The sequence below is a fragment of the Pan troglodytes genome, chromosome 9 (genome assembly GCF_028858775.2).
Source record: "Pan troglodytes isolate AG18354 chromosome 9, NHGRI_mPanTro3-v2.0_pri, whole genome shotgun sequence".
In the NCBI taxonomy this organism is placed as follows: domain Eukaryota; kingdom Metazoa; phylum Chordata; class Mammalia; order Primates; family Hominidae; genus Pan; species Pan troglodytes.
The window spans coordinates 87,782,248-87,805,544 of record NC_072407.2 but is presented as its reverse complement, the minus strand read 5'-3'; the positions used below and the strand labels follow the sequence as shown (position 1 = coordinate 87,805,544).

At 42.6% G+C, this 23,297-nt stretch overlaps 1 protein-coding gene across 24 annotated transcripts in view; it reads left to right on the top strand.

Annotated features, from left to right (window-relative positions):
* The window catches only part of SYTL2 (synaptotagmin like 2), a 155,817-nt gene that overhangs the window by 66,183 nt on the left and 66,337 nt on the right, over positions 1 to 23,297 (top strand). Inside the window, exon 2 of one of the 24 annotated variants that reach the window (XM_054661616.2) lies at positions 11,092 to 11,331. The exons of the other annotated variants lie outside the window; for them this stretch is intronic. The gene's annotated coding sequence lies outside the window, so the exon portion shown is untranslated. The remainder of the gene's footprint in view (positions 1 to 11,091; positions 11,332 to 23,297) is intronic. 24 annotated transcript variants of the gene reach the window in all.

Here is a 23,297-nt window from a genome sequence, read left to right as displayed (position 1 = left end):
GATATCATTTATTTCCCTTGTATCTCAGCCTAAATAGTAGTGGCATTTGAAAGCCATTATGTTAGAGAATAATAAAATTATGGACCCTGAATTTGAAGTAAAGCAATTCAGCCTTACTATTCTCCTTGATCTCCTTTGATGTTTACTTCCACTTGTTTTTCTTCTTCTCTTCTATCTAAGATGGAAGGAAAAAAACCAGTAAGACAGAGAATATCATGTCTTTAGATGGGATTTTTTTTCTTCACATCTCTGTTATTTTACTTATTCTTTTTTGCAAGACATTAATGAGGTTTACCATAATTTTTTTTTTTTCTATTTTGGTGGCTTTGGTTTCCTAATGGGAGAATACAGCAGAAGGAATTTGAGGCATTAGTGGTTCATAGCCTAGAAAGCTCTGTTTTCAAACCATTGCATTGCACCGTCTCTGTCATTAAATATTGCAAAACATAGTCTCAACTGAATTCACTGAATGTCTTTCCTGGGGGAAATGCTGCTTTTCTCCTCTGTCAGGGTCTCGAGAAAGGTGAGGGTTCTGCCAGGTTTAAGAAAGATGAATTTCCAGTTACCTTGTGAAGGTTGATTTCAGGACTCTGTTCTGGGTCATACTAGGAAGCCTGCCATGGGCACATAGCACGTGGTTGTTGTGGCCGAGTAATGCCCATCAGATAGGTAAAGACCTCCTCTTCCTGGGCTGCCTGGGGAAGTCCAGTCTGAGGAAATCTGTGGCCAGAATCTGAGCCAGAGATCAGAAAATGAGCCAGGCCACAGAGTGTGCAGGGATCATAGAGAAAGGAGCAAGAAGAGCCAAGGACTGAAAAATGTACAACCCAAGCCACCTGGAGAATGATTCTGTGCTTTGTGACACTTCTGTCCAAGAAGGCAGCATGGGGTAGAAGCACAGAGCATGGACACTGGAGTTGGACAATCTGGCTGGAGTTGTGCTGCCATTACTAGCACTTAACTGATTAATGAGCAGTTACTTGGCCTCTCTAAACCTGTTTTCTTATCTGTAGAATGCTTACTTCATGTTGCTGTGAGAAATTAATGAGTTAATATATGTAAGGTACTTAAAACCATGCCTAGAATATTCTGTTATGTAAGACTTTGATAGTCTTATTGTTTTTATTAACTAATATTAACTATTTTTGCCTAGTTTGCTATATACCATCAAGAACAAGGGTGTTAGGATATATGAAGAACCAGAGTTCTATATATAAAAATCAAAGTGTTTTATATGGTTTGGCTATGTCCCCACCGAAATATCATCTTGAATTGTAGTTCCCATAATCCCCACCTGTTGTGGGAGGGACTTGGTGGGAGGTAATTGAATCATGGGGGTGGTTACCTCTATGCTGCTATTCTAGTGATAGTGAGTGAGTTCTCACGAGATCTGATGGCTTTATAAGGGGCTTTCCCCCTTTTGCTTGGCACTTCTCCTTGCTGCCACCATGTAAAGAAGGACATGTTTGCTTCCCCTTCTGTCATGATCGTAAGTTTCCTGAGGCCTCCCCAGCCACATGGAACTGTAAGTCCATTAAACCTTTTTCCTTTATAAGTTACCCAGTCTCGGGTATGTCTTTATTAGCAGCATAAGAATGGACTAATACAGTGATTTGGTACTGGGAGTGGGTTGCTGCTGTAAAGATATCCAAAAATGTGGAAGCGGCTTTGGAACTGTGTAACAGACAGAGGTTGGAACAGTTTGGAGGGCTCTGAAGAAGAAAGGAAAATGTGAGAAAGCTTGGAACTTCCTAGAGACTTGTTGAATGGTTTTGACCAAAATGCTGATATTGATGTGGACAACGAAGTCCAGATTGAGGTGGTCTCAGATGGAGATGAAGAACTTGTTGGGAACTGGAGCAAAGCTCATTATGCTTTGGTAAAGAGACTGGTGGCATTTTGCCCCTGTCTTAGAGATTTGAACTAGAGAGAGATGAAACTTTGAACTTGAGAGAGATGATTAGGATATCTGTAAGAAGAAATTTCTAAGCGGTAAAGTGTTCAAGATGTGACCTGAATGCTGTTAAAAGCATTCAGTTTTATGTATTCACAAAGATATGGTTTGGAATTGGAACTTACGTTTAAAAAAGAAGCAGAGCATAAAAGTTTGGAGAATTTGCAGCCTGACTGTGTGACAGAAAAGAAAAACCCATTTTCTGGAGAGAAATTCAAGCTGGCTGCATACATTTGCATAAGTAATGAGGAACCAAATGTTAATCAGCAAGACAATGGGGAAAATGTCTCCAGGGCATGTCAGAGGCCTTCACAGCAGCCCCCCCACCCATCACAGGTCTGGAGGCCTAGGAAGGAAAAATGGTTTCCTGGGCTGGGTCCAGGGCCCCCCTGCTGTGTGCAGCCTCTAGGACTTGTTGGTGCCCTCCATCCCAGCCACTCCAGCCATGGCTTAAAGAGACCAAGGTACAGCTCAAGTTGTTACTTCAGAGGGTGTAAGCCCCAAGCCTTGGCAGCTTCCACATGGTTTTGAGCCTACCAGTGCACAGAAGTCAAGAATTGACGTTTGGGAACATCCACCTAGATTTCAGAGGATGTATGGAAATGCCTGATGTCTAGGCAGAAGTTTTCTGCAGGGGTGGGACCCTCATGGAGAACCTCTGCTAGGGCAGTGCAGAAGGGAACTGTGGGGTTGGAGACCCCACACCCAGTCCCCACTGGGGCACTGCCTAGTGGAGCTGTGAGAAGAGGGCTACTATCCTCCAGACCCCAGAATGGTAGATCCACCAACACTTGCACTGTGTGCCTGGAAAAGCTGTAGACACTCAATGCCAGCCTGTGAAAGCAGTTGGGAGGGGGTGCTGTATCCTACAAAGCCACAGGGGTGGAGTTGCGCAAGGCTGTGGGAGCCAACCTTTTGCATCAGCATGACCTAGATATGAGACATGGAGATCTCAAAGGAGATCATTTTGGAGCTTTAAGATTTGACTGCCCTACCGGATTTTGGACTTGCCTGGGGCCTGTTGCCCCTTCATTTCTGCCAACTTTTCCCATTTAGAATGGGTGTATTTACCCAGTGCCTGTACCCCCATTGTATCCAGGAAGTAATTAACTTCCTTTTGATTTTACAGGCTCATAAGTGTAAGGGACTTGGTTTGTCTCAGATGAGACTTTGAACTGTGGGCTTCTGAGTTAATGCTGAAATGAGTTAAGAACTTGTGGGACTGTTGGGAGGGCATAACTGGTTTTGAAATGTGAGGACATGAGATTTGGGAGGGGCCAGGGCAGAATGATATGGTTTGGCTGTGTCCCCACCCTAATCTCATCTTGAATTGTAGTTCTCATAATCCCTGTGTGCTGTGGGAGGGACTTGGTGGGAAGTAATTGAATCATGGGGGTGGTTACCCCCATGCCGCTGTTCTAGTGACAGTGAGTCAGTTCTTACAAGATCTGATGGTTTTATAAGGGGCTTTTTCCCCTTTTGCTTAGCACTTCTCCTTGCTGCTACCATGTGAAGAAGGATGTGTTTGCTTCCCCTTCTGTCATGATTGTAAGTTTCCTGAGGCCTCCCCAGCCATGCTGAACTTTGAGTCAATTAAACCTCTTTCCTTTATAAATTACCCAGTCTTAGGTATGTCTTCATTAGCAGCATTGGAATGGACTACTGCAGTGTTCTTCCTATTCTCTACTCACCACAGCACAGAACACTTCTGTACCCCAGATGTGCAGGGGTTTTCCCCACACATACCAAGCAAGCAATCAGTTCTACAGCAAACACCAGCTGGGTATCCTCTAATTCAATTCAATTCTGACATTGCCTAACTGAAGATAGCATCAGATCTCACAGGCTGAGGGCCCAGTCCCACAAGACTGTCCCTAATTCAGATGCCAATCGCAAGTAATAGGTTGTCACCTATATTTCTGATTGATTGACTGACTGTAAATTGGATTTCTCACTACTCCTTTTTTTGGGTTTGACTAATTCACTAGAATGTTACAGAACTCAGAGAAAAACTTTACTTGTATTTACCAGTTTATTATAAAGGATATTGCAAAGGATATAGATGAACAGCCAGATAGAAGAAATGCATAGGGCAAAGTATGGGAGAAGGGGCATGGAGCTTCCATGTGTTCAGCTAACAAGAAGCTCTTCAAACCCAATCCCTTTGGGATTTTATGGCAGCTTCATTACATAGGCGTGACTGATTAAACCAATGGACACAGTGATTAGCTTAACCTTTGTGCTGGCAGGGACCTCTCTTCTCCCCAGAGACTGGGGCTTTGGACTGAAAAGTTTAATCATGCTTTAGTCTTTATTGTGACCAGCCCCCATTCTGAAGCTACCTAGTGGCTGCCAGCCACCAGTTATCACCTTAGCATACAAAAGACACTCTTGTCACTCCAGAGATTCCAAGGGTTTTAGGAGCTATGTACCAGGAAAAGAGAACAAAGATATTTCACAATATCACAGAGAGACATTTAATTTGGTGGAAAATTATCCTACTCTTTAGATGAGCATAAGCACTATTGAAAGAATGACTGTTGCTTGCTTGACTACAGACTTTGGGATGGTTTTACTCTGGGCTTTGAAATGCAATAAGAGGTATAGGGCCATAGTTCATTGTAGACAAATTCTGCTGTGGCCTGAATTGTCTTCTTTCACCAGTGTGAGTCACAGCATTTTATCGTCAGAAGGAGTCTATGTGAGAGATCATCCTTTTTAGTTCCCTCACTTTGCAGATGAGGAGATAGAAGCTTCAGAAGGTTAAGTGACTTGCCCAGCATCACATAGCAAGAGACAGAAACTGAGCTGGGAGCAAAGTTGACCTTGCCTAATCCCTGGACAGTGTTCTTTCTCTAGTACACACCAGTTTTCTAAAATCATGGCCCCTCTCTTCAGTGAGATGTACCTAACAAGTCTTCTCACACAGTATGTCCTTAGGAAGTATTTACTGATTGATCTTTGTTGATTAAAAATTTATAAAATGACTGTTTTTCTTCTTCTGAAACTGAAGATTGTTTTACCTAAATATTTTCAGTTTTCCATGATAGTGTGACCTTTTTTAAGTCCTACTTCTGCTAGGGAAAAAAAAAAACACTTTATGAGTTTTATCTGTTCCATATGTTTACAGCTTTTGAAATGAACATTTGAAATTCCATTATGTCAGTTTGTAGATAGTAACTTATACCTATAATATATCCATATATACACATATCTATACACAACATAGTAATTAAGAGCACATATGGAGGTGAAATTATTCTGCTTCTCTGAACCCAGTTCCTCTTTTGTGAAACAGGAATGATAATGACACTTTCCTTACAGTGTTGGACTGAGGATTTGGGGAGATAGCCCGTGTAAGTGTTCCAGACTGGTGGCTCTTCATAGAAATAATAGCAATAGCAATAACTTCACATGTAATCCTGCTGTCCCCCTCCCAATAAACAACCACATCTGAACCAAAATACCCTTGTTAGAACACTCTTCTATGGCAAAGGGATGCCTTATTTTACTACCTGGGGATGAGGATCCTGGTTTTATCATCACTTAGCAGCCACCGAGCCTAATTTTCTATGTAATAATAGGTCAAGAAGTTTTCAGGATTTCATAAATTGGTTGCAAATGACTGAGAACTAAATGTATAGTAGTTTTTATGTATATAGATGTATATGTTATATAATATATATAGTATAGTACACTACAGAATATATAGATTCTATATTTTGTTTTTATTTTATTCATGTATTTGTTTCTTGAGACGAGGTCTGGCTCTATCACCCAGGCTTGAGTGCAGTGGGGCAATCTCCTCTCACCGCAACCTCTGCCTCCCAGTCTCAAGCCATTCTCCCACCTCAGCGTCTCAAGTAGCTGGGACTACTTGGCATGCACCACTACACCTAGCTAATTTTTGTATTTTCTGTAGAGATAGGGTTTTGCCACGTGGCCCAGGCTGGTCTCAAACTTGTGAGCTTAAGTGATCCGCCTGACTCAGCCTCCCAAAGTGCTGGGATTACAGGTGTGAGCCACTGCACGCCCAGCCTTATTTTAAATAGATAGTGCACGCATGTGTCTATGCTGCTCCTCTTCACTAAGCTTAGACATTATTAGGCACTTGCTCAAGGATAAGTCTTCAAGACTTCAGTGGTGCATATCTACAGGTCTTGCTGCCTTCTGTTGAGTTGCTCAAGATGCCAGAATGGCTGAAAAGATGCTAGAACTGGTTCTGCTTTCTAACTTGGGAGCTCTGCTTCTCTTTGGTCACTGCATTCACTCTGCAATTAGTACTGGGTACTGTTGTGATGGAAAAGACGGTTTAAATTCTCTTTGGTAGAAAGTCACTTTCAGCTTCGAGTCCAAACTCCAAAACCACTCCTGGGTAACACTATCAAATAGTCCTGGGCTCTACCCCATCCCCACTGCTTGCTAATTGCTTTGGGGGGTGAGGGGATGGGGTAAGGGTGAGGGAGGATTGTTTAATCTTATCATAACCTACATTGTATGAATTACACCTGTGAATTTCATCTCAGAACCCTTAGTGAAATTGTTTGAAGTGTTACTTGATGAAAATAAATTGGAATCTGCAAGTTGACTAAAGTCTCACTAGTAAGAAGACCGGCCGGGCATGGTGGTTCCTGCCTGTAATCCCAGCAGTTTGGGAGGCCAAGGCGGGCAGATCACCTGAGGTCAGGCGTTCGAGACCAGCCTGGCCAACGTGGTGAAACCCCATCTTCACTAAAAATACAAAAAGTAGCCTGCATGGTGGTGGGCACCTGTAGTCCCATCTACTCGGGAGGCTGAGGCAGGAGAATCACTTGAATAGGGAGTCAGAGGTTGCAGTGAGCCGAGATTATGCCATTGCACTCCAGCCTGGGCAACAAGAGCAAAACTCGGTCTCAAAAAAAAAAAAAGAAGTAAGACCTGTAATTCTGGTAAGTGAAACCTTAGGATTCCTATGACCTAAGTTTTACTCTTCTTGTGTCTGAAGCCTACTCTGTTAAGGACCTCTACCTGATTCCAGAGTCCCAATTCCTGTTTTTTGGTAGTTTTTTTCTTTTTCTTTTTTTTGGCAGGGGGTGTGGGTTGGGGGGGGATTAAATCCCATTCTTTTAGTGTACAGAGCCTGGGCCTGTTTTATAATCCCTTCTATCATTTTGATGCTTTATCTTCACCTTGAAATCTTTTCTAGCCATTCCCCTCCTCTCCCTTCGTGCCTCAGAAGCAGGTTCAGGGTGCTCATTAATTACATTCTTGAGTGTTGGTAGCAATGAATGCAGTCTGGGAAGGTAGGCTTGCTGTACAGGCATGTGATAAGTCACACCTGCAGAGAGGAATACCTTGACTAAAAGGCCAATTAGCTCAGACACTTTTGGTAATGGTCAAGAGTGCCAAGATTAGTTGTTTTCACCTTCACTCAGTGGTACAGATTACATGTTCTTAACCCCATGTTAGCCCTCTTCCTGATACTTACTGTTACTGCCAAGGGAAAAGTAGGGCTTGGGGCCACCCATTTCTGCTACCAAGAAAAATACTCAGAGCATACACATGCTAATTACTGAGGTGACTAAAGAATGTCCACTTCTTCAATGAAAGACAATGCTCTTTTGTGTATGTAGGAAAATAGATGTCCTTTTGTTTTCCTGTACTCCACCCTCTCCAAAGCTGTACTATGCTGTCTTCTGCATTGAATTCAGTGAGTTGGCATGTGACTTGTCTGAATCTTTCCCCCTGTCCAAAGCTCAGGTTAAGTCTTACCTCATCCTGGTTTTTGCCCTGATCTCTTCACTACCCCTCTAACCACACAGCTGACACTTAAATACACTCCATTGTCTTACTCCATTTTGTGTTGCTATAAAGAAATACCCGAGGCTGGGTAATTTATTTTTTAAAAAAGGTTTGTGGTGATTCCTCAAGGATCTAGAACTAGAAATATCATTTGACCCAGCAATCCCATTACTGGGCATATACCCAAAGGATTATAAATCATTCTACAATAAAGACACATGCACACGCATGTTTATTGCATCACTATTCACAATAGCAAAGACTTGGAACCAGCCCAAATGTCCATCAGTGATAGACTGGATTAAGAAAATGTGACACATATACAGCATGGATACTATGCAGCCACAAAAAAGGGATGAGTTCATGTCCTTTGCAGGGACATGGATAAAGCTGGAAACCATCATTCTCAGCAAACTATCACAAGATCAGAAAACCAAACACCACACGTTCTCACTCATAAATAGGAGTTGAACAATGAGAACAGATGGACACAGGGAGGGGAACATAACACACCGGGGCCTGTTGCGCGGTGGGGGGCTAGGGGAGGGATAACATTAGGAGAAATACCTAATGTAGATGACGGGTTGATGGGTGCAGCAAACCATGGCATGTGTATACCTATGTAACAAAACTGCATGTTCTGCACATGTAATCCAGAACTTATAATAATAATAATAAAAGGTTTATTTGGCTCATGATTCTGATGGCTGGGAAGTTCAAGATTGGGCATCTATATCTGGTGAGGACCTTCAGCTGCTTCCACTCCTAGAGGAAGGCAGAAGGGGAGCCAGCTGTGCAGAGATCATTTGGCAAGAGAGGAAGCAAAGGGTGAGAGAACTGGCTAGCTCTTTTTAAAACAACCAGCTCTCAAGGGAACTAATAGAGTGAGGACTCACTCATCTTCTGAAGGAGAGTGTTAATCTATTTGTGAGGGATCTACCCCCATCACCAAAACACCTGCCATTAGGCTGTACCTCCATCATTGGGATTAAATTTCAATATGAGATTTGGAGGGATAAACATCCAAACCATAGCACCCATTGCTTTTAGTTCTTCTCTTCCTTTACAAATGTGTTCTCAGCTCTGTCACTTAACACCTGTGTGATCTTGGCTAAGCCACTTGACCTTGCTGAACCTCAGTTTTCATATCAATAAAAGGGTGGGCTGGGCATGGTGGTTTATACCCGTAATCCTAGCACTTTGGGAGGCTGAGGCGGGCAGATTACTTGAGGTCAGGAGTTCAAGATCAGCCTGGTCAACATGGTGAAACCCGTCTTAGTAAAAATACAAAAATTAGCCAGGCGTGGTCGCACATGCATGTAATTCCAGCTGCTCTGGACGCTGGGGCAGGACAATCACTTGAACCCAGGAGGTGGAGGCTGGAGTGTGCCGAGATAACGCCAGTGTACTCTAGCCTGGATGATAGAGTGGGACTCTGTCTCTAAATAAATAAATAAATAAATGGGGGATTATGAAGATACTTATTCCTACCCGCTCTACCTACCTCCCAAGAAGGGTTGTGAAGAGTACATGTGCTACAGTACAGTGTAAACCCCCAACATTGTACAAATGGGAGCTATTATTATTGCTGCGGGCCAATATGTTCTTCACAACAGGAACCAGGTCTTAGGACTTAATAGTTGTACCCATTGTGCCTAGCTTAATCCCAAACAGAGGATACTGTCATTCAGGAAGGAGGGAGGGAGGGACAGAAAGAAGAAAAGAAAGACTTTTGTTAGGTTTTATACCCTATTTTCCTAATTATCATTCTCTCCTTCACTGTAGTGATGTCTTATGAAAAGTGTTTAGTTTCTAAAAAGGCTTTGCACTGGGCAGCAGGGTGACATTTTTCTCCAGTAGTCTGCCTATTCATCTCTTTCTCCCTAAGCTAGCTTGGTGATGGTGTTGGCATTCATTTTGTCATTTGATTTTATGTCCATGAGAAAAAAAAAAAACAGGAAGGCACCTGAGAGATCAGAGTCCAAATGCCTCATTTTACAGGTGAAGTCACCCAGAGAGGTGAGTGAAACAAAGAGTTTCAGTTTTCAGTAGCAGAGCGAAGACCAGAACCCAGATCTTCAGCTGCTCTAGGCAGGGCACAGGCTGACCCTAATTAATGAAGTACTAATGATCATTTGTGCCTGCCTTTGGAAGGGTTTAAGGTTTGATTAATACTATAAAGCTCTTGTCCAGATCAGTGCAAGGATTTTTGTTGTTCATGAGGGTATAGGAGAAATAGATTTGCTGATGCTATAACCTCATACTTCCTGCCTGCTCTCCACACTTTGAGTTTATTTATATAAGCTTCTAAATTGGGATCACGTAAAAAAATAAAAATTCCTTTTTAACTGGTCTCATTTCACATCAAGTTTAACAACATTCTATCTTGCAAAGCTCGGTATTTGGGGTGTGTAGGGGTTCGAGGGAAACCCCAGCTCCTGTTTGCCTCTTTGGGTTCCTTTTCAGGGCACTGTGTACCTGGCCTTTTCTTCCACCTTTACTGCTGCTCTTCCTGTTATGTCAGAACTTTGGAGCTAGGTAGACCTGAGTTCAAATCCCAACTGTGTTACTTGGAAGCAATATGAATTTAATGAAGTCCCTTAAGATCCATGAACTTCAGTTTCCTCATTGATAAAATGCGGGTGATGGTGCCTACTTTGCTGGTTTGCCTTATGGTGTAGAGAAAATGTGTGTAAAGATTAAAAAAGGTATTGGAGAAAGATTAAATGTCAGTTCCTTCTCTAATTCTTCAATAAAATTCAAGTCCTACCAATTAATTGCATTAATTTAGTTTTTTACTTTCTATAATATATGCACATAACTTTTAATGTTATTAGTAGTGAACAAGGCTTTTTGGTTTTCTATGTAATATCACATTCTTTCTTGCTGGCTTTCATCTGAATTTCCAGGGCTTGAGAATTTTCAGAAAGTTTAGTGTATAATTTATTCCTTTTAGAGATTTTCCTGCCTCTTGGTAAAAGAAAAAAACCACATAGCTGGACATCATTTCTAACTTTGAATTGCCTTTTTAAGAACTGTGGTTTAGTTGGTTTAAAGAGAGGTTTTTCAGGGACAAATTTAATATATATTTTTCAGCTCTGCAAAGATTACATTATAAATCTGAATAGCTATATATTTTTTCCTAATAAGGCAAAGGCTTAGAGACAGTTTACTTTCTTTTTTGAATAGAGAAAACATTTATTGAAAAAATAAATTTCTGGTCTTTTGGAATAACACTATAAAATGAATGTGGTACTTTGATGGAATTTGGAACAATATCACCAAACATGGAGTGGCGGGCACAGGTCAGGTGTTGGAAATACAGAGGAGATGAACATGGCATCTCCTTCTTCCAGGAGAGCTCAGGCTGATAAAGGAGACGGATAAGGAAACAGACAGTTGCTATATAATGCCGAGTCCTGTGAGACCAAAGAGGAGGAGACTCTAACTCCACTTATCAGGAAGGGGCTAGACTCATCTTCCGACAGGAGGTGACACCTGGACTCTGTCTTGAAAGATGACTAGGAGTTTAAGAAGCTGGAGAAAGACCTTGCAGGCAAAAGGAGCTGCACGTTCCAAAGACAGAGGTGTGAAAGGTAAGTTTAAAGAGCTAACTTCAAGGTACTGTGTCGGGAGAAACGGAAAGGAAGTCGGTGTGTAGATCTGGAGGGGCTAATGTAACGCTGAGTGGTTTGAATTTTATCCTGAAGGCAGTGAAGCCATTGACTGTACCTCCCAGGGAGTCTTACAATGGCAGAAGACCTTAGAGGTCAGAACTGAGCCCTCTTGTTTTTGCAGATGTGGAAACTGAGGCCAAGGAAAGGAAAGGAAAGGAAAGTGAAACACTCATGGCCATACAGGGAATTAGTGGCTGATAACCTATGTCTTTTATACAGTGGGAAGTAGGGAGAAGGGAACCTTCCCAAGGAAATTTCAGTGTTGACCTTATGAAGGCAGATTCTCATAGGAACATTTGGCCAAGGATTTATCATGGGGACTGCATGGTTTGGGCTAATGACCCCAGCATGCCTTTTGCATATTATTTCCTTTAAAGGAAAGGCCATCACTAGCAAGAAATGCTCTTTGGCTATTTTTAGGCTGTGTGGTAGGGGGAATTAGTGGAATTCCTAAGGTTAGCTCCAGCTGTTTTTCTCCAAAAGGCCAGCTGAATATTTTATGAAATTTGCTCATTAGGGTTTTTATCCTTCTGTGAGGCATTATACTGAGTCTGAGCTCAGGCTGGCCTGAGATATAAGTAAGGGGACTGGAGTTTGGGGAAAACAAAACTGGGGCTGGGCTGGTTGCTGCCCATTTTGATATCTAATGTTAAATGGAGTTTTAGATACGGTTGGTCATTCTGCCTTCATACGCATAGTGAAGGTCCTTCTGGAATATGACAGCTATCATGAAGGATGACTGGATTTTGCAGATTCAGAGACATAATGCCTGGGCAGAGTTGGTGCTGACTGATTGGTGTAACTACCATGTAATAGCACCTTTTATTTAGTAATACAACCTTATAGGACTTCATAGATAGCAAGTCAGATATTCATTAAGACTTATTCAATGGGAGCATGCTTGTGGCTATTTGTTATCTACAAGTAGAATACTACTTCCTGTTGTGTCTCAGGAACTATATATATGAAGATAGGTGAAGTAAAAGCATTCTTCATTTCTTCTAGACTGTACTATGAACCTTTCTTCTTAACCAAATTTATGGGTATCTGCTTAGAGATCATGCTATGTTAGAAGGAGAATGGATCAGCCGGGCACGTGCCTGTAATCCCAGCACTTTGGGAGGCCAAGGCGAGTGGCTCGAGCTCAGGAGTTTGAGACCAGCCTGGGCAGCGTGACGAAACCTTGTCTCTACCAAAAAATAAAAAAATTAGCCAGGCGTTGTGTCATATGCCTGTAGGCCTAGCTGTTTAGGAGGCTGAGATGGGAGGATCGCTTAAACCCAGGAGGCGGAGTTTGCAGTGAGCTGAGATTGTGCCAGTGCACTCTAGCCTGGGTGATAGAGCAAGATCCTGTCTCAAAAAAAAAAAAAAAAGTATAATTATATATAATATTTTGCACTTTATAAAATGTCTTTCCATGCAGGGTCTCATCAGCTCCCTGTGGTGATTCAGCAAAGAGGGTAGGCAGTGGTTAGTCTCAATTTTAGAGATGAGCAAACTAAGGCTCAAGCAAATGCTGTTGGTGGTCACCAAGCTAGTAAGTGGGTAATCAGATTTCAAACCAGATCTTGTGACTTTAAATCTTACGTTCTTTTTCCTTCATGACACTGCCAACTAGACTGAGGAAAAAGGGCCAGTTTCTCCTACAGTGTAAAAGTGGTTCAAGGAATGCCTTGAAAGCGAGGGAATTCTGTTGCATACACAACCAAGGAAGGAAGGAGAATCCACAGCATGGGGTTTCTAAACAGGATGGAATAAACGTGAGCTTTGTCCCCCCAGCTCTGAAACAACAGTTGTCTGAGCTAGAACTCAGTGACATTAAACTAACAGTATGTAACTTACGCTAATGAAAGAAATACTAATTTATTACTTTATTACTGTTGGTTGGGATGAATATTTGTTTACATTCATTTACGTTAATTAACCAAAGACAGGGAGTCTTGCCAAGTTTCCATTTTAAGAATTATATTGAACACTGATGATCACAGAGATCCAGTGTGCTTCTCCCCTGCTGTCTGAAGTGTCTAAAGGTGAAACCATCCTTAGACTACACCAGTCAGGAAGTCTCGAGAGATGTTCTCAACACTTTGGTAACTATTTATGTTTTTTTCCACTACTATGTATAAGGTGCAATGTGGCTAAAAATGGACAAAAATCCTTCCCTCAAAGAGTCTAGAAGTGGGAATTTGATATATCTATAAGTTACAAAATGTTAGTTATTGAATAATTACTGTGTTGGGTACCTATATATAAGCATTAATTTTCTTGACAACCCAGTAAGATAGGTATGATGCCCATTTTACAGATGAGAAACCTGAGGCTCAGGGAAGCTAAGTAACTTGTATAATAGGGCCACATTATATTCGGGTCTATCTGACTCTAGAGCCTGGGCTCTTTCCTACTTCAGATGAGAGATGTACAGATAAGTATTATTGGGCTCAGTGAAAGAGAAAATGTTGCCTGCTTGTGGTAGGGGTATTTGTGAGGGGAAATGGGCTGCAGGAGCAGTTTCATGGAGGAGGTGTCATTTACACTGGGACTTGAGTGATAGGAAAGGGTTGGATGTGTGCAGATAAAAGGTAAAGACATTCCAGGTAGAGAGAATGGCATAAACAATGGTCTGGCGATGATAGTGCACAGGTGATATGTGGGGAATGGATGGGCTGTAGTTCAAGGGGTAGGAATGGTCTTGTAGGAAAGAAGATTGGATAGGGAACTTGGAATGAAATGAGAAGGATGCCAATACTGGAGTAAGGAATTTGGACTTCTCTGCCATCAGGGAAGTGCTTGGGAAGGTTTTCAAGTCAAGGCATGGCATGATGAGAGTGGTGCTTTGGATATGAGTCTAGCTGGATTGTGTATGGTAGACAGAAATGAGGGAGAACCAGGAGTGAATGAAGCCATGTTCAGAGAAAATTACATCCGCCTACATGAGTGGTAGACAAGGGGAGAAAGAGTTGTACTGGAGGGAGATTGCACAGGTTCAGTCTGGCAATGATTGGTTTTTAGGATGAGGAGAGGAAAGCATCCATAATGTCACCTCAGAGTTACTTATGAGGATGTACTTAGTTAACAGGTTCCAGGCAGCATGCTGGGGATTTGTATAGCAGATGCAATATGAATCCAACAGCAATAACTTGACTCGAGCACACCCTGAGCATGACTGTGTGGCAGATTTACCAGAATGTGTGTTCAGAGTTCTGAGCTAATGAATCTGGGAGTGGCCAACCTGGAGATCTATTCCTTATCTATGAGGAACATCTGAGCCCCCAGCTGTCCTGTGAAATGAGGCCCTTTGTTTTGGGTTAAATGATGGTTGCCAGGTGGAGGTTGTTAGGGGAAGGGTGCCAAGTGAAAATGCTACATAAACTGTGTGTTTTTGCAAGTGGTTGTGGTTCTCCCGCCCAGCCTACCACCACGGGCCTGTGCGGTTATTCTGTCCAGCCTGCTGCCACTGGACTGGTGGTTCTCCTGTCCAGCCCACCGCTACTGGACTCTCTTCCCTGTATGTAAGCCGCTGATAAAACCCCATGTTTCATTTGCAGGCTTTGGGTCTCTTCTTCAGCCTCTTAAACTGGGTGCCATCCCTGTTGGAGTCAATAGGGGTTCGGCACAACTCACAGATGGACTCAGAGATGAATAAGTAACATCGTGTCCTCAGACTGTGTATTAATTTTCTATTACTGCTGTGATGAACTTAGGGGCTTAAGACAACACAAACTTATACAATTCTAGAAGTCAGAAGTCTGAAATGGATCTTACAGGCTAAAATCAAGAGATCAACAGAGCTGAATTCCTTCAGGAGGCTCTAGGGGAGAATCTGTTTCCTTGCCTTTTCCAGCTGCTACAGGCTGCCTGCATTCCTTGGCTCATGGCCCCTTCCTCCATCTTCAAAACACATCACTCCAACATTTTCAGCCTCATATCTCCTCTCTCTCCTTCTGACTATTCTAATTCCTTCTTATAAGGACCTTGTGATTACATTGGGCCTCATTAGATAATCTAGGATAATCTCCCCACAGTATTCTTAACAATAATATCTACAAAGTTTCTTTTACCATGTAAGGCAGCATATCTTCAGGTTCCAGGGATTAGGATGTGGATATCTTTGGAGGACCGTTATTCTGCCTACCATAGAATTAACATACTTATGGAACATAACTTATCAAACTTTTTTGTACAGCCCTTTTTTGGCCTTTTCTGTATTCCATTGAATTGTTTTGCTTTTTTTCTTTCTGATCTTTTTTTCCTCGTCTTCATTTACTCAATAAATGAGGCGCCTGCTATATGCCAGGTACCCTGCTATATGCTGGAGACACAGGATACCAAAGCCTTTCTGCCCACTGCTGGAGGAAGCTAGAGGAGGGCTGTTACTGCAGAACCAGAGACCAAGATATCAAACTCTTGGCTTTTGATGCTCTGAGATTGGGGTCCAGGCCTAAGATGGAAAGATTTAGGAGAATTCTTGTGTTTGAAGAATGAGATCCTTTCACCCAACTTTTCTCCTACCAATACCCCATCTCAAATTTAGAAGATTAAAAAAACCCTCCTCAAAGGTCTCTGCAGCAGAGGGTGGGAGTGTGTGTGCTTGCAGAAACCAAGAATTTGACTCATTCTTAAAATGGTGTAGGAGGTTAGAGGATAGGAAACAGTCTAGTGAGGTAAATAGAAAAGGTAGCAGAAGTAATTCTCCAACCTTATAATGGCATGGAAAGGGATTGAGTTAGTGAAATGTTGGGGATTTATGTATTGTCATTAGGTGTTTATGGAGCACTTACTGTGTCCCAGGCCATTTTACTTACAGCATAATGTCATCCTCATGGTAACCCTGTAAGGTAGATCTGTTTTGCTGCCCATGTTGAATAGATGAAGAAACAAACGAGAGTCATTAGGGAAACTGCCAAAGAACTAATAGATTAATCCACTTTCAATTATCTTTTGACTCCAAAGCTACAAGTGCATTCTACTACATCACAACACTTCTTCTATTGGGGGTATAGAAAATGAATATAGTAGACATTATTTACCTGTATTAGTTTCAAAATCAGTGTCTCTTTAGAGGATGGTAAGGATCAAGGAAGATCTTGCACACAGTAGGAGCTCAGTGCATCTTTAGTGGGGCAATTTGGCCTGACCAGATGGAATTGAGCAGGTCTGGGACTAGGCTGAGGCAGGTGAAGCGCCTAGAGCACAAAGTCCTTGGAGACAAGGTCATGCAAGTGCTGATGCTCACTTGTAGTACCCTGATAGTGAGTGTCTAATTATGTGCCCTGGGTGTCTTGCTCTTAAGGAGACACTGATTCTCAGAGTGCTGCAGGTGCAGAGTGCTGAGCTCACGTGACCTTGCCTCTTTGTATTTTGTGCTCTGGGTGCCTTGCTTGCTTCACCTATAGGTCCTGGATTTGAGCAGAAGCTAGAAGTGGGAGAGAACCGGTTAAATTGTTTTAATTCTGGCTGCATATTACAATCATCTAGGCACCATTCTGAAAAATATCCTAGGTGGGAGTCTCACCCCAGGCCATTTAAATCAGAATTGTTGGGGGAGAGAGGGAGGATGAAGAGACTTGGGCATTGGTATTTTTAGAAAAATCTTTTCAGATGATGCTAATGTACAGCCAGTTTTTGGAACCCCCAAGTTGGTACATTTGGGGAGAGTCCCTCATTCCCTGTCTGGTTAGGAGTGTATGTGATTGTACCAAAAGTGAGGCTTTCTCACTTTGCGTTTTTCTGTGGTCCTTTTAAAGTCTGGGCTGGTGATGGCTACAGTTCAGTTAACTTTATGATCCTGAGTTTAATTCCAGCCTAGTTAATAAATCAGCTTGTTCTTCCACTCCCTTCCTTTGAATTTGAAACCTAGAAAATAATTAAATCTGATATTCATCTGTAATTTGGGCTGTTATCAGTGTTTGGCTTTTAGGGGTGCTGTGAAATGCAGCCCAAACCATTTATTAGCCAGTTTGCAAATCCTTATTTACGTTGAAATTGTGTATGTCCTAGAGGGTAAAGGAGATCTTCTCTGCATGTCCTAGCTCCAATGTTAGGCAGTTGTGTGACCTTAAGCAATTGGTCTAACCCTTTTTCATCACAGATTCCTCATCCACGCAAAGAATTAGTTATGACTCTGTGATTTGACTGTTACTTTGTTTCATGTGTTTTCTCTTGTAACAGCTGAAAACAATTGATATACAAATATGCGTGTTTAACTTTGACTAATTGCTGTGTATCCACATCATGTGGGAACATTTTAGAAAATGCAGATTGCTGGACATCAGCTTTGAAGAGTTTGGTTCAGTAAGCCTTGAGCAATGTCTGGGAATCTGCTGCTGATCAGCCAGATTTTAATACTACTATTTATTGAAGCAATCATGAATATAATGAAAGTGATAGCACTCCCAATTTAGATGTCACTATAGAGTGTGCTGTTGACAGAGATCGTACTTCTCTTCAAGGAAGCCTTCCCTGGCTCCCCAAGAGTACATTAAATCCTCTGGTTAAAAGTTTTATAGCCCACTGCCTTTCTGCTCTGTGAGACTTCTTGGGCTTGTTCAGTATCTGCCCTCCTTTCCAGAATCTAAACTCTCTGAGGCAGGGGACGGCATACATTATCAGAACTTTTGGTGCATACAAATTACCCTCTTCCAGAATGAGATCTGGGCCTGCGGTGGATGCTGCCATTCCAAGGAGAGAGGAAGTTTCTCTCTGGTATTTTGAACTTAGGCAAGCCTCTTGGTGCTTCCCAAGCTGTGTAGTTAATAAAAGCCCATGGATATGGTGGCTTTTGCAGCAGCTTCATGCAATATCAGAACTCTGTTCTATGTGGCTTAAAGTCCTTCGTGATATGTTGTCAAAGATAAGTCACCCCTTTTGTAGACTGCCGTCTCTCTTCTACATATGATTTGAATTTTCAGCTCAGGTATGAAGTTTAAAATGAACTTTCAGCTGCCCATTTCCTCAGATCCTTTCTTTGTTTACTGTTTTTCTTTCTTAGAATCCTGATCAAGAAAATATAGATTAAAAGGATGGTTCTAGCACATTTATCAAGACTGGCAAGCATGAAAAATTCAGGTTCAAATTCCCCCCCTTGACACTTTAGGCCTCTTGGGGTCCAACCTTGGTCACTTGCCCCATTTACACCCTGTACTCCCGTTACCAGCCTTCTTTTTGAACACCTTTATGGTTTCAGGGTCCAGCGCTCTTGCCCAGAATGCCTACCTCCTTCTCTAATACAGCCTTCAAGGCTCACCTCATTTTATCTCCTTCCTAAATCTCTGTGGCCTACCTGACACTTGGTGTGTGCCTCCTTTATTAGTAGCTGACATACTTGTATTATGGTTGGTCGTGTGTGATGCTGTCTCCTCACATAGCCCATTATCTTGCCCTTGGTTGGGGCTTGGTTAACATATTTTATTCCTAGGGGTATTGTAAGTTTAAACCTGTGGCCTAGCAATTGCAGAAAATGAGCTTTTCAGAAACCCAGGGATGTTATTGTTAGGTTTGAATATGAGATTAAGGAGTAGGGGGAATTGTCAGATAAGGTAGTCTTTCTACCTGTCTTTCCCTCTTCATTCATAATTTGAGACCACCAAGCCAGTTTCCAGAAGATACTAGCTGTCTGCTACTCAGCCTGGACCTGGAGGAGATGAATGAAGTAGAAAGATGGCTTCCATCTTTGGAAGAATCCTTACAAAAGTGAAAGCTTTGTATTTTGAGATGCTGTCCATTTTTAATTTTCAGTTGCTCTATAAAAAATGGCAACTGCCAGGCGCGGTGGCTCACACCTGCAATCCCAGCACTTTGGGAGGACAAGGTGGGCAGATCACGAGGTCAGGAGTTTGAGACCAGCCTGGGCAACATGGTGAAACCCCGTCTCTACTAAACACACAAAAATTAGCTTGGCATGGTGGCAGGTGCCTATAATCCCAGCTACTCGGGAGGCTGAGGCAGGAGAATCATTTGAACCTGGGAGGCGGCGGTTGCAGTGAGCAGAGATCACGCCCTTCCTTGCACTCCAGCGTGGGTGACAGGGCGAGACTCTGTCTCAAAAAAAAAGGCAACCTATTGTTGGATAGCTTATCCTTTCTTATTCTATCTATATCCTTTCATTTGTTCACCTCTTTATAAAGAAGTTCATTTTATTTGTTCATTCAACTATTATTTTTTAAGAGGCTACCTTGAACCAGTCACAAGACAATTCTTTCCTCTCAAGAAGCCCAACTTAAGCCACCCATTACATTGAGTAATTTATGTGTTTTTTAAAAATAGAACACTGAAGACTCTGACCACACAGAAACAAAATATTCATGTAGCATTGTTACCCGACTGTGCGTGGACAAAGTTTGCTTTTCATATAAACACATTTCTGTGTACGCATATTACAAAACATTTTGATTGGGCCTAAGCATATAAAATGTAGGTTCTTTCAGTAATAGTTTCTGGTTCAAGGGATTGATACCATTCTAAGAGGCTAGTAGGCATATATAAATAGGTGCATGGTGACACAGATGCCTTTTTTCCCCTCTATCTCATGCATATCCTCTTTTCCATGTCTATCCATAAACCAAATCCAAAGGGACTGATCATTTTCTAATTCCTAACAAGTTGTCCTTAGAAGAGCATGCCATGCCTTGAGGGCTGATGCATGTTGCCCATAAGAAATGACAAAGTCAAATGTACAGAGGGAGAAACAGCAGGGTGAAAAGAGAACAGTCTAGGAATCAGGAAACTTGGGTTCTAGTGTCATCTTTGCCCCTAACCAGCTGTGTGATCTCTCTGAGAAGTAGGGGATTAGTGATGCAGTGAAAGATGAAAAATAGTGGCTTCAGAATCTGAAGACTTGGGTTCAAATAATATCCTGGTTGAGTAGCCTTAGGCAAGTTATTTAACTTGAGCACCAGTGTTCTCATCCATGGGATGTGGAGAATACCTATCTGCATGGTGGTCAGAGTGGTTAAACTAAAATATGTGTAAAGGGCTTAGCACTGCCTGCGCATTTTTTCAGTCTGGAGAGAAATGACCAAGATCATGAGAGGCTTAGAGAACAACATGTGAGGAACAGTTGAGGGAACAACGAAGTTTTTTATCCCCTCAACTAAGAAGAGGTGGGGAGAGCATGACATCTTTTTTGTAAACTATTATGTGCAAGGGAGAATAAATTAAATGGGGTTCAAGAGGGCAGGGTAAAATGTAGCCAATGCGAAGAACTTAGGGGCAAGTCCAACCAAGTGAGCCTGAGAAGCGGAGCAGCCCAGCTGTGCAGTTAGCAGCTTTAGGCGTGGATGCCCTGGCAGTGTGATCTGATGATCATCGGGCTGGTACACTGGAGGGAAATCTTTCTGCTGAGAGGGAAGTGAGCAAAGAGTCTCTAATTGTCACATTCAACTTGTTCCATCTTTGGCTTCTCCTTCCATCCATCCTTTGATGCTGCTGTGATCCTAGGAAGTTTACAAAGCATTTAGTTTTATGCACAATGGTTTCGTAAGTGTTCCAGTGGGGATGAGCCTTCTTGTTGATCACGGCCTTTTTGTCTGGCGGCATTCTCCCCAACTCAAGCATATTTGTTACTGCTCTTCTGTTGCTGCCCGGATTTTTTTTTTTTTTTTGGAAGCCTTCATTCTTGATGTCATGGGACTGTCAGGACAATTTGCCTGTCTTCTGAAATCCTCATCATGTGAGAGTCACCATTTATGTAAGTTTTACACTCCTTGCCTTTGGTACAACAATACTGTCTGGGAAAGCAGAAGATGCTATCTGTGTTATCTGGGCCCCTCCTCACAGCAGAGCCTGCTGGGAAGGAAATTTGGTTGTTAATTAGACTTTAACCTGGGATTAGAATTTTAATTGGAATTAGAGTTAGAAGCCCAGATCCACTCTTTGCTGCCTATCAAAGGCAAGCACCAACTATGTGGGGCCTTAGTTTTTCTCTCTAGCTTAACTTTTGGACAATTGACAAGAAGAGTATTAGTATTCATAGATGTGGCATGGTAGGGCTGACACATGGAAAGTATGAATTAAGCAGAGTCCACATTTGGAGTCCTCCAATTTCCCTTTGTGCTGCTGTTTCTACCGCTGCTCCTTATCCTTCTTTGTCCTCTGCGGTGTCCTGAATTCTCACCAGAGCCTCACAGTAATCTCCACAAGGAAGAGAATATACCCATCATATGCATGAGATAACCAAGACTTAGAGAAGTCATTCAACTTATTCAAACCACAGAATGATGTGAAAGATCTGGAGCTGGAACCCATTGAATAATATTGACCTAGTTTTTCATTTATGGGCCCTAGAGCTATGTTCATGTTCAGGGGGAAATGGAAGCTCAATCCCCTTCCACCTGTGTTCATCATTTTTTTTTTTTCATGAACACTTGAGTGCCTAGTAGATGCAAGACAGTGGCAAGAGCTGGGAATACAAATCACTGGGAGACACAAGCCTTGCTCATAAACTGGCAAGAGACAAACATGAGTAGGTAGGGATTTGAGACCGTGTGATGAGTACTGTGACTGATGAAGTCAGGTGCTAATTGAGCACATAGGAGGGGCACCTAAGCTGGCTTGGAGGGGTTAGGGAAGACTTTTGTGCAGCAAGTGACATGTAACTTGAGACCTAACAAGTATTAACCAGGGAAATGCTGTTCCAGGACGAAGGAACAGCACATGCAAAAGCCTGAAGGCAAGAAGAACTGGAAAATTTCAGAATGGCTGGAGCCTAAGGAAAAGAGCTTGGAGAGTAAAGCAGGTGCTGGTTCATGGAGAGTCCTACAGGCCGCTTAAGGATTTTGAGTTTTAGTCAATGGTCAGTGGGAAGTTGGTGAAGGATTTTAAGCCTGAGAATGTATCTTGGTCAGAACTGAGTTTTAGAAAAATGACTCAGCATCATGCTGAATGGAGGATGGGTAGGAGAGGCTGAACCCAAGGAGAACTTGCCCCAGGAGTTCCTCCTGTGAACACATCAATAATATCTGTGAACAATGGGTATATTCACTCCTACCCTCCCTTCTTTACTGAGGTTATTGTGAGGCTCTGGTGAGAATGCAAGACACTGTAGTAGCCAAAATTCTTCCCTCACAGTTTAGCACTGAGGTTGCCCCCGTTCTGACTGCCAGGTCTGGGTCGGTGAGTCTCTTATACTTAAGCAGAGAATGAGGGTCCACAGAGACAGGGGTTTTGTTCTGCCTCGCTGATTGGAGGAATCTGTGTGAAGAGAAGAATTAAATGAAATGTCAATGTTGGGTTGGCTTATTCTGACACAACCATCAGCAAATGCCAGTCAGACATAAGCTTGGTGGCAAATGCCCCCCTCAGCCTCACTCTCCTCATGTGAAAAACACAGATAATAAGACCTACCTTGGGCTGGGTGCGGTGGCTCATGCCTGTAATCCCAATACTTTGGGAGGCCGAGGCCGGCAGACCACTTGAAGCCAGGAGTTCAAGACCAGCCTGTACAACGTGGCAAAGCTGCAACTCTACCAAAAATACAGGCATGGTCGTGGGCGCCTGTAATCCCAGCTACTTGGAAGGCTGAGGCATGAGAATTGCTTAAACCCAGGAGGTGGAAGTTGCAGTGAGCCGAGATTGTGTCACTGTACTACAGCCTGGGCAACGGAGTGAGACCCTGTCTCAATACATAAGACCTACCTCAGAGTGTCTTTGTGAGGATTCCATGAGAGGTATGTACAGCGCCACATGTGTAGAAGGGACCAAGTAAATGTTTGCTGCCTTTTTGTCTGGCTTTCTTTAATGCTGCTTCATCTCAGAGTAAAAGCCAGAAGTCTTACTGTCCTCACAAGGCCTAATACAGTCTGACCCGTGTCCTTTCCGGCCTCCTCTCCTCCTGCTCTCCTGGGGGCATTCTGGTGTACCAGCACTGGTCACCTTGCCATTTCTTGAAT